This window comes from Mytilus edulis, chromosome 11, assembly GCF_963676685.1.
Source record: "Mytilus edulis chromosome 11, xbMytEdul2.2, whole genome shotgun sequence".
Taxonomy (NCBI): Eukaryota; Metazoa; Mollusca; class Bivalvia; order Mytilida; family Mytilidae; genus Mytilus; species Mytilus edulis.
Window position 1 is genome coordinate 79,626,244 of NC_092354.1, and position 13,322 is coordinate 79,639,565.

A 13,322-nucleotide genomic window follows, 5' to 3' on the forward strand; every position below is an offset into this window, starting at 1 on the left:
GAAGGTTTAAAAGTCACAAAGCAATTGTTGACTTTTAGTTGATATAATGATTGATCTCACTGAATATCATATCTCTGAGGATGATAAACTATCCGATCAACAAAATAAAAGTCAATACTTGTATAATAACACGTAACAGAATATACAATATCACTGTACTGAAAATAGTGATGTCAAACGACATAGCATTTTTTTAAATGTAGAGAATGAATTACATTATCAAAGTTCTTATATTTCATAACTTTCTAACCTGTCAATAATAATCAGAGAAACAATCACTTACTACAAATTATCTATCTACAGACATAAATGAGTGTGCCAGTAACCATTGTAAACCCGGAACATGTACAGATAGAGAAAATGGTTATTTGTGTTCATGTTATTCTGGTTTCACGGGAACAAAGTGATTTTAAGGTTTCAACCATAGAACACTTGATATCACTATAACGTCATCTGAGTATCAACATGCGTTATTTCTAATAACATTAATTACAGTTATACACTTCCTTGATTTAAAACTATTTAAAATAAACATAAATATACCGATGTATTTAAAATCATTGACGCCATAACTAGTAATCATCAAACACATTACCAAAAGAGAAAGAAAACATATACGTATATAGAATAATGACATATTTGTATTTGATATTGACTTTAACGGCATGAACACAAATCCAGCACGTAAATATGTACAACTGGAGCTGATACAGTCTGTATAAAAAAGGGAAATGCCAATATTCTTTTCATCGTCAATATTTTTAAGGTATTTTTTTTCCTTATAGGACAAAAAGACACATATTACCCGATAAACATATATATAACATATCTGGATATAATCTCAACGATTTATCCTATTATATGCTGTAAAGGGAAACGATACTGTACACAAGTGTTTCATTGTTTATGCGCCTAAAATGTGCATCAATATGAGTATTTGTAAATATTTTTTCATTTCATCAGTATAATTATGCTTTTGTAAAATCAATCACATCAATCTATTCTGATCTAACCATATACAAATTAAAACCTTAACAACTAATTGATAATATAATCGAAGACTCACATTACCAAGTGGTGGAATAACGTTGATAGTACACATTTGATATCATATGCGCATCTAGAATTTCTTTTTTTTTGTAATAATCGAACAACGAAGAATATTTGAAAATCAAAAATCCTATCAAAACTATAAACATCAGATCAAAATGAAAAGACCAAAACGCATAGCTAAAACTTGTCACGAAATAAGATATATGCACTAAGTAATATACATATGTAATACATTTACAAAATAAATATGTATCATATCTATGAAAAATAAGACAAATACAACAATGCATATTGTTTGTGAAAACATATCCAACGAATATTGTTTAGATATGTATTGCTTTAGAAAGTGCACTGTTATCTTTTTAAATGTGTATATTTATGAGATTTTATAATGCATGATTACAACGAAAATAACAGTACAATGTATTTAGAAGTGTATGTTTGCTATACGGTTCCGTTCTTAATATGCCTTAAACAGCTTATCTAAATATACTTATTGAAGGAATAGACGAATGTGCCAGTTAACCATGTCAGAATAATGGTACATGTGTAGATCAGAATAATGGATATACATGTTTTTGTCTTAGTGGGGACTCTGGGCAGAACTGTGAAAAAACGTAAGTAATCTCAATTTTCTGCAATCGAGTAATAACAGAACATCATTGATTGATTGATTGTTGGTTGCTTAACGTCCAGTGGCAAATATGTCATGCATATGCAGGACGAGAACAAGTTTACAATAAATACAGTAGGTAGGTTGTTGTAATAAAGGCCATCTAGGATGATGGTATATATATACCCCGTATGTAGGTGCTGCTGGAATGTTGCTACTTAGAAATGGAAAGTCCACAATTGGAAAGCTGAAATCATCATGAAGTTTTTGTTTTCAACCAACTTGTTCCATCATTTATATGAGGTTGACTTCATAACGTAACTCTGAGAAGGTTATTAGTATTGCTTAAACTTAACGTCTCGCTAAAGATTACGCCCTCTCGCTAAATATTTCAAATTGTACTGACGTTGGTTAAGATAAAAGATACACCAGAAACATTTTTAGCCAGGAGTTGAACTTTACCTTCAAAAACGGTTTTTTTACTCGGAGTTTGATATTCACCTTTAAACTCTAAATTTATAAAGTTCTCGAAGATATCTCCTACCAATTCAACACCGGATTTGCTGATGGTACCCCAATCGAGTCGTTGAAGTCAAACAGTGCTCCATACGATGTTTTGATTGGAGCAAATTCTTCCCATTGGTCAATGTTTTTTAGTACTTTACTTTTTGCAAAGAATGTCTGTGTAAAGCTATTGACAGACCTTGGTGTTGTATTTAATGCATGTATAGATGTACCCTTACCGCTTCTTGGTGGAATACTGCAGATACCAATGCGTGCTTTTTTATATTTGGCTTTTACTGGATCTCTGCATGTTGTGTGATTTGCCCTAAATAGCTTCTGTGCCTGCCTACTGATGTCATTTGTCCCTTATAATAAAATCACATTATAAACAAAGTATGAAGTCATGCCTGATAACGCTATAATATGTATACTTTGGTCCTGAATTCTTAGGCGATTGCAGTTGAACTTACCAAATACAAAGTATTACTATAATAAGGAGTTTTTTTTTGTATTTTTAAACACTTTTGTTAAATTCAACAATAACTTCCTCTGTGTTTTTTTCCTCGATTGACGAGTCATCTTTTTTTGCGTCTCTGCTTTCTTGATTGTCATGCACATAGTCATCATACGTTTCGTGGTCACAAGCTTGACAATCCATTTGAGTATGACCTCTTATCCCGTACCGATAGGATAATTTTTCGGAGTGGGGTCAATGATTTCATTCTTGTATGTGCAGTAATGTTGCATCGATAACATGTACCTACCCCTTGATTTTGTCGACAATAGTGTTTGCACATCTATAAGAATTTTTTAAACATATCTTTGTTGTCATTCATTCCTTTTAGCATCTAGGCTCTTCTGTTTAAGTATAAAATATTTCTTCTTTGATTTTACTGTTTGAAAACACGCCCTTTCACTTGCAATGATCAAGCATTCAATGGATAATGTGTAAAAAGTGGTTAACTTTCTAAATATCGGGCAAAAATCAATTATAGCTGCAGATAAACCCTTTTGGTATTGGCTAATCAATTTCAGTTGGAATGACCAGCTTTGTACGGAAAACATAATATGGTACAATCACAATGAGCTTTTTTTGAGATTTTTTCAGAATTTGTATATTTCAAAACTTAGTACAACTATAACTGAAAATTGAAAAAATAGTATGTCATTTGGGAATGTCGTCAATATAATTTCAAATCATTTAATCCGCAGTTTCAAATCATTTGAATTTCTTTTTAAAAAAAAGTTTCTGCTATTGATATATAAATTTCCATTCTAAAGAAGTAAACAATAACGAGGTAGCTAACCACATTTTCTCAGATTGTGTTTGTGTTTGTCGTTATTGATATTAATGTTAAAATGTTTAATAAATGTATGCAAATGTCGATAGAGTTGACATGACAAAAAGATATAGGCTTGACAGAGAGTCAATTCTTAATTTACAATAATTTATACAAATTCTTTATTCGTGTGAATTTCGAATTAAAGTGACAAACTTTGGTATGTGAATGCCTGTAACAAAGAACTAGTGTTTAGGTTGTACTTTCAGATAATAACAGTCCAATGTTGAGTATATGTTGTAAACAGTATCAAGAGTGGTTAACATACTTTACGGCAGAAACATCTAGGTTATGCTTCAAGAAATAGAATTAATGACATAGTCATGATACTGTACAAATTTAGTTCGAAGCCTTATCACAATATCGCGGCTTTGCATCTAAAAGTTTAGTATTGGTCAATCTGTGTTAACGCGCATTTAATACAAACAGTAAACATGCATTTACTTTTTTACAAAAATAGAAGACGTGTTTTATTTCACGTTAACGCGAAAGTAAACGCGAAATTAACCGCCCTTTTACTCTTTACGAAATTAGAAGACGCACCGTTTCGCGTCAGCGCAGATGGAATCGCGAAATGCAAAACTAAACGCATGTTAAGTTGTTATGTCTATTGAAATGTCGGAATTATCACAGAGTTTATGCGGATTTACAAGAAGTACACGCAAGTTAACTACACATTAACTTTATTCCACCTGTCTACATGGTCTGCACCAAACTGTAAGACAATTTATAACAAGTGTGTCTATATTGCATTCTTATCTTATAAATTCTTAAGATACACTTCAAACCATGTGTAGTATACACAACTATTTCTTATCTCGTCAGTTTGTCCAATATATACATTTGTAGATAAAACTCGTTCATGTAATAGAAAAATGATTTTATTAGGTAAGAATATTGTAAACAATGTTTGTATCCTTTGTCTCTTTTTTAAGGCAAACTTAATTTACCAATAATCAAATCAAGGAATACTATAACGAACTGTAATTTCTTTGGTACAAGGCTAGATTCGTCTACAGTCTATTCAAACACTATAACAAATAGAAATTTAATGAGTTTTCATCTGTGAAATGTATTTCATGTTTTTTTAGCTAATCGTAAAACTTAAGTGATAAATAGCAAAGTATATATACGCCATTTAGCTTAAATGACAAAAATGATCTAAGTTTTGTCAATCTATGATTTTTACATTTTGAATTGCATTGAACGTATTTATTCAAGTAATAATTCTATAATGTCAAGATTCATGATGTTGTCTGCTCTATGGTCGGGTTGTTGTCGCTTTGACACATTTACCATTCTCAATTTTATATATTTGTTATAAATTGTTATAAGTAAAAGTGAGTAAATCAGAATACTACCTTATCGAATGACCCCACTGAAATATCAAAACGAAAGTCAGATCATATATATATGTCAACCCAGGTTTTTGAATTCCGTACATGTACATCAATGTTTCACAATTTATTGATTTTGTTTTCATTGTCCAACCTGCTAAATATAAAAGAGTGTAGGTGAGTTGTTAATATCGCATATATGTTTTTGTATATACATATCAACAATTTTGAATAAACCTGTAAAATATCTGATCAAATGATATGAAGATATATACATATATAATAATACATGGCAAAATCCGTATCATATGTCGTATCATCCCGAGACACAAATATCAGCCGAAGGGCCTTTATGCCCGAGGAATGATATTGGTCTAGGGTGATACGGCATGTGATACGGATTTTGCCATGTTTTATACGCTTTATCATATATTTAAACAAGAGAGTATTATATTAAATAAACTGTTTTCTGATCCATAGTACTGGGTTACCTTCAGTTCTATACTGTTGTCTTGTTTTAAAAGCCTTGAAATGCTAAATTACTGAACCGAAGCACCTGGGTTACCTTACAATTTGTTCGATGTTTTATAAAAAATATTTTGTTTATCATTGTATTTTTTTGTGTGTTTTGTGTTTTTTACAGTTGCATATGATCTAGTGTTCCAAAACATATGATAACTTGACGTTCGTGACGTCATATACCAAACAATGACGTTATTCAATAATTGTGTCACGCCCGAATAACCGTTCTATTGGACCTATTTCGAGGAAATATATTTCTTAAGGTTGCATAAATAAAAACTGACTTTATGTTAAAAAAAAGTAGGAGTGTGATAAATGGTATGCAATAAAGGGTGCGCATCAGAGTTGAGCGATATGGATTAAACAGCAGGCTATTTATCAAATATTCAAAACTAATGTACTTAACATATGATAAATGTATATATCGGGTTTTAAATTTGCATGATAGTAAATTTTCTATACAAAATAACAATATGATATTCATTTTTAAATTGACTGATTTTCTTTTAGGAGGACCCTTTCTTCTTCTGGCATTCACAGTCATATGCACTGAAGGTATATATATATATATATAATATTTTTTTTATCTTAATATCTTGATATCGATATCAGCTGAAGTAAAACATGTAAAAAAAACAATTTGCGTTTATATTGAAACGCATTTTTTTTTTTTTTTCTTTTTCGACTAATTTCAAATCAAACTTATCGATACATTTAACGAAACCGACACAGACTTTTAATGAAAAATGCTTGTAGTGTTTGCTACCATAGACAAGTTTTTTCGTATAATTATATGTTTTACATTTTTGTGCTTTTTTATATTCGAGTGCCAATGATATATGTTTTGTTGAAGAAACATGCGTACATTTTTAACATTGTACATTGAAAGTACCACATTGCCTAAAAATGTCACATTCGGCAACGTAAAACAACTGACAATCATACAATAAAAGTGTTAGTAAATGAGCAAAGAAGGTTCAGCTGCACACGGGAGAAAAAATCTGTCTGACGCAATTTTTCTTTTGGTCACATCTTATGGTTATTATATAAAAAAAAAAACAAAGACACATGTTTCTTATAATGATTTCACAGAATAAAGTGTGACCAATTTGATTAGATAAATGTCAGCAGAATTCTTTGAGACTTTTTGATAAGTTATCAAAAAATCAAGTGTTGTTGAATTCATCAATTAAATGAACTGTAAATGTTAAACAAAATATAATTGTCCAAATTATATTTGTTAACTTACAGGAAATAAGCAATGTAAGTATATTATAACACTAGATAGACTTGGATTAAACCTGTTTGTCCGTAAAATTCGGAAATAAAAGTGTACCGTTGATCGAAATTTATCAATCAATTGAGGAAAAGAAAAGAAAACGGGTTACAAACTAAAACTGAGGGAAACACATCAAATATAAGAGGAGAACGACGACACACAAGACACACTAAAATGCAACACACACAGACACTGATTATAATATAACAACAGATATTTTCCTGACTTGGTACAAGACATTTCAAGACAAAAAAGTGGGTTGAACTGGGTTTTGTGAATAGCAAAACCTCCCGCTTTCATTGCATTTTAAAATTTAACATTAAAATGAAGAAAAAAAACAAGATCACAGTGCAATTAAATGTGAGAACATATACGACAAAAAAGCACACAAAATTAACTAAAAGGTACTAGGCTTATATCTGTATAAAATAATACGTCAGACGCACGTTTCGTCTACACTCATCAATGACGCTCAGAAAGTTCGCAAGCCAAAACAAATACAAAGTTGAAGAGCATTGAGGACCAAAAATTCCAAAAAGTTGTGTCAAATACAGCTAAGATTATCTGCCGGGGATATGAAAATCTTTGTTATTTAAAATAATTCATAAATTTGTCAACAGTAAAAAATAGAAAACAACACGTTTATAATTTAATGCGTCCGAAGCGCTTTTCTGGATTTACCTTCATCAGGAACGCTCAAAGCCAAACATTTGAAATCCGAAGATGTATAAGTACCGAAAATCGTTGAAGAGCTATATGTCAAAATTACCTAAAATAAATAGCCAAATTCATCAAAAGCCAACTTTGCCTGAGGGAGTTGAAACCTTAGTTTCATAATAATTTCAAAATTTATAAACGGACAATTTTAATAAAGTTTGTTAACTCATGTCAGTACCGAAGCACTGACTACCGAGCTGATGATACCCTCGGGGACTGATAGTCCACCAGCAGAGGTATCGACCCAGTGATGTAAAAAATAGAAAACAACACGTTTATAATTTAATGCGTCCGAAGCGCTTTTCTGGATTTACCTTCATCAGGAACGCTCAAAGCCAAACATTTGAAATCCGAAGATGTATAAGTACCGAAAATCGTTGAAGAGCTATATGTCAAAATTACCTAAAATAAATAGCCAAATTCATCTAAAGCCAACTTTGCCTGAGGGAGTTGAAACCTTAGTTTCATAATAATTTCAAAATTTATAAACGGACAATTTTAATAAAGTTTGTTAACTCATGTCAGTACCGAAGCACTGACTACCGAGCTGATGATACCCTTGGGGACTGATAGTCCACCAGCAGCTATATGTCAAAATAGCAAGAGCTATATGTCAAAATTACCTAAAATAAATAGCCAAAGTCATCTAAAGCCAACTTTGCCTGAGGGAGTTGAAACCTTAGTTTCATAATAATTTCAAAATTTATAAACGGACAATTTTAATAAAGTTTGTTAACTCATGTCAGTACCGAAGCACTGACTACCGAGCTTATGATACCCTCGGGGACTGATAGTCCACCAGCAGAGGTATCGACCCAGTGATGTACAAAATAGAAAACAACACGTTTATAATTTAATGCGAAGCGCTTTTCTGGATTTACCTTCATCAGGAACACTCAAAGCCAAACATTTGAAATCCGAAGATGTATAAGTACCGAAAATCGTTGAAGAGCTATATGTCAAAATTACCTAAAATAAATAGCCAAATTCATCTAAAGCCAACTTTGCCTGAGGGAGTTGAAACCTTAGTTTCATAATAATTTCAAAATTTATAAACGGACAATTTTAATAAAGTTTGTTAACTCATGTCAGTACCGAAGCACTGACTACCGAGCTGATGATACCCTCGGGGACTGATAGTCCACCAGCAGAGGTATCGATCCAGTGATGTAAAAAATAATAGCCAAATTCATCTAAAGCCAACTTTGCCTGAGGGAGTTGAAACCTTAGTTTCATAATAATTTCAAAATTTATAAACGGACAATTTTAATAAAGTTTGTTAACTCATGTCAGTACCGAAGCACTGACTACCGAGCTGATGATACCCTCGGGAACTGATAGTCCACCAGCAGAGGTATCGACCCAGTGATGTAAAAAATAGAAAACAACACGTTTATAATTTAATGCGTCCGAAGCGCTTTTCTGGATTTACCTTCATCAGGAACGCTCAAAGCCAAACATTTGAAATCCGAAGATGTATAAGTACCGAAAATCGTTGAAGAGCTATATGTCAAAATTACCTAAAATAAATAGCCAAATTCATCTAAAGCCAACTTTGCCTGAGGGAGTTGAAACCTTAGTTTCATAATAATTTCAAAATTTATAAACGGACAATTTTAATAAAGTTTGTTAACTCATGTCAGTACCGAAGCACTGACTACCGAGCTGATGATACCCTTGGGGACTGATAGTCCACCAGCAGCTATATGTCAAAATAGCAAGAGCTATATGTCAAAATTACCTAAAATAAATAGCCAAAGTCATCTAAAGCCAACTTTGCCTGAGGGAGTTGAAACCTTAGTTTCATAATAATTTCAAAATTTATAAACGGACAATTTTAATAAAGTTTGTTAACTCATGTCAGTACCGAAGCACTGACTACCGAGCTTATGATACCCTCGGGGACTGATAGTCCACCAGCAGAGGTATCGACCCAGTGATGTACAAAATAGAAAACAACACGTTTATAATTTAATGCGAAGCGCTTTTCTGGATTTACCTTCATCAGGAACACTCAAAGCCAAACATTTGAAATCCGAAGATGTATAAGTACCGAAAATCGTTGAAGAGCTATATGTCAAAATTACCTAAAATAAATAGCCAAATTCATCTAAAGCCAACTTTGCCTGAGGGAGTTGAAACCTTAGTTTCATAATAATTTCAAAATTTATAAACGGACAATTTTAATAAAGTTTGTTAACTCATGTCAGTACCGAAGCACTGACTACCGAGCTGATGATACCCTCGGGGACTGATAGTCCACCAGCAGAGGTATCGATCCAGTGATGTAAAAAATAATAGCCAAATTCATCTAAAGCCAACTTTGCCTGAGGGAGTTGAAACCTTAGTTTCATAATAATTTCAAAATTTATAAACGGACAATTTTAATAAAGTTTGTTAACTCATGTCAGTACCGAAGCACTGACTACCGAGCTGATGATACCCTCGGGGACTGATAGTCCACCAGCAGAGGTATCGACCCAGTGATGTAAAAAATAGAAAACAACACGTTTATAATTTAATGCGTCCGAAGCGCTTTTCTGGATTTACCTTCATCAGGAACGCTCAAAGCCAAACATTTGAAATCCGAAGATGTATAAGTACCGAAAATCGTTGAAGAGCTATATGTCAAAATTACCTAAAATAAATAGCCAAATTCATCTAAAGCCAATTTTGCCTGAGGGAGTTGAAACCTTAGTTTCATAATAATTTCAAAATTTATAAACGGACAATTTTAATAAAGTTTGTTAACTCATGTCAGTACCGAAGCACTGACTACCGAGCTGATGATACCCTCGGGGACTGATAGTCCACCAGCAGCTATATGTCAAAATAGCAAGAGCTATATGTCAAAATTACCTAAAATAAATAGCCAAAGTCATCTAAAGCCAACTTTGCCTGAGGGAGTCGAAACCTTAGTTTCATAATAATTTCAAAATTTATAAACGGACAATTTTAATAAAGTTTGTTAACTCATGTCAATACCGAAGCACTGACTACCGAGCTTATGATACCCTCGGGGACTGATAGTCCACCAGCAGAGGTATCGACCCAGTGATGTAAAAAATAGAAAACAACACGTTTATAATTTAATGCGAAGCGCTTTTCTGGATTTACCTTCATCAGGAACACTCAAAGCCAAACATTTGAAATCCGAAGATGTATAAGTACCGAAAATCGTTGAAGAGCTATATGTCAAAATTACCTAAAATAAATAGCCAAATTCATCTAAAGCCAACTTTGCCTGAGGGAGTTGAAACCTTAGTTTCATAATAATTTCAAAATTTATAAACGGACAATTTTAATAAAGTTTGTTAACTCATGTCAGTACCGAAGCACTGACTACCGAGCTGATGATACCCTCGGGGACTGATAGTCCACCAGCAGAGGTATCGACCCAGTGATGTAAAAAATAATAGCCAAATTCATCTAAAGCCAACTTTGCCTGAGGGAGTTGAAACCTTAGTTTCATAATAATTTCAAAATTTATAAACGGACAATTTTAATAAAGTTTGTTAACTCATGTCAGTACCGAAGCACTGACTACCGAGCTGATGATACCCTCGGGGACTGATAGTCCACCAGCAGAGGTATCGACCCAGTGATGTAAAAAATAGAAAACAACACGTTTATAATTTAATGCGTCCGAAGCGCTTTTCTGGATTTACCTTCATCAGGAATGCAACCTAAATTTATAAAAATGACTAAATAATAGATAAAAATGTTAACACCGAAGTGGTGACTAGCTACAGAATAAAAACGAATACATATAAACCAACCTAAAATAGTCCACAAAGAGAACAGCCGAACAAACCATTAATATGCCAAATGATAGTTATTGTATTATAAAATGTATGTCGTACGTAATCGGTTCACAATTTCACACTTTTTGTATTCAAAAAGAGGCTGCAAAGACACATACTATAGTAACATTATTCATCATTTTCGCAACCTTTGAATAAATAATCAAGCTCTAAAACAATTGATGTCACATATGGAGTGGATTTGCTTACCCTTTCCAGAGCACAAGCAATTATCCACTATTTTTGGTGGGGTTTTTGTTGCCCAGTTTTTAGCTTTTTGTGTTATGTTTTAAATTGCGGTTTATCGCTTGGTCCTTGTATTTTGTGTATCGGTGTTGTAGACTGTTAATAGATAAAATTGTGAATGGAAATGGGGAATGTGCCAAAGAGACAACAACCCGACCATAGAGCAGACAACAGCAGAAGGTCATCAACAGGTCTTCAATGCAATGAGAAATTCCCGCACACGGAGGCGTCCTTCAGCTGGCCCCTAAACAAATATATACTAGTTCAGTCATAATGAAAATTTCTTTCTATAAGCCTAAGACTTTCATTAAGATATATGTATATCCTTAATGTTATGAAATATTGATATCAGCAATCAATATTTGTATGCCACTGTCATAAATGTGGGAAGTTTAACAAGCTTTACAACCATGTTGAATCAACTAATTTCTATATAAGAAAATACCTACACCAAATCATTAATATGAACGTTGATATCTGTTCTGTGATGTGTTTTTAGCTTATGATGTTGCCATTTGACTATTGACTTTCAAATGTTTAATTTTATCAACCACCGAATTGAATGAATAAAAAAATACTAATTAAATTCTTCTGCGTTGTATATGTACTATTGTTTTTTTTTGTTTTTTTTAATGCTATCGCTGTAGAAATTGATAAACAACGTCAGCATCATTTAATGCAACATAATTCTGTATGATTTGTAAAGTAGATTAATTTTTAGGTTTTGGTACTTTTTCATAAATTTGTTGACGAAGAGAAGACGATATTTTTTTTTCATAAACGCAAGCTCATTTATTTGCTAAGACACCATTAATGTATACCTAGTCTTATAAGCAACTGAATATTAAATGACTTGATTAAAGTATATTTCCATAAACGGGAAAAAATAAAATTTTATTTCACGGCAGCTAGTTGCTTTTAATCAATGATAAAAGTTATCTGTAATTTATCGAGTCGAATTGCTTAATGAATTACAAAATTTAAAAACGTCGAATCCCTTTTATTGCAATACTTTTAATAATTTTGTCGGTGCTCATAGTAATCGATGGGAATAATTCTCAGGTCAAACTATTAATGTATGTTTTAGTCTTAAATCAATTGGTTAAACAGGTTATATTTACGAAATAAATTACCAACTGAACTTAAGTGATGATAATGATTATAACTCCATATCATATACGATGACGTATGTTGATGTAGAAAATCATTTACATCAACGAAATGTTCTGTCTACATGATTCCTTTTGTTTTAATTGCCAGCGTGTGTAGACACGAATATAGCAGGATGTAAAAGACATGGAACCTGTGTGGCAGTTCTCAGTTGGACTTGTTATTTTTGTAATTGCAGACCTGGATACACTGGTACATGTTGTTTGGCAGGTAAGATTAAATAACTTGTTCACAATTTACTTCTTATGTCGAAAGGACAAATATATACTTTAACAAAGACAGAAAAGACAAAGAGAGAAATAACACTTGGAGAAACAAATCATTCAATGGTGAAAACTTTTAATAAAGGACAAAATGTTAACGACCGAACATTCATATAATTCGTAGATTTTAAAAGCATTCAAAATTTTGCATACAGTTTCGCAATTCAAATTTATCCTCACTACGTGATAAACATGTGACGATTTAAGATTTGTAAATGAAAGATTAAATATCACGACAATTTGACAACAGTTCTCAGGTAAATGGTCAGCTAATGTTTATATTAAATATGATAAAGTCTAAACTTATCGGAGAGGTACATGTATGCCACCATGTATATACCGTTTTACAATACAGTTTTTCATTAATTTTGTAATATAATGCATTTGATTTCTTTATCATATGAATCATTGGTGAATAATTGGTTAATTGGTAGTCATTATAAATTATCAAAAATATCACTGAACTGTACAAAAC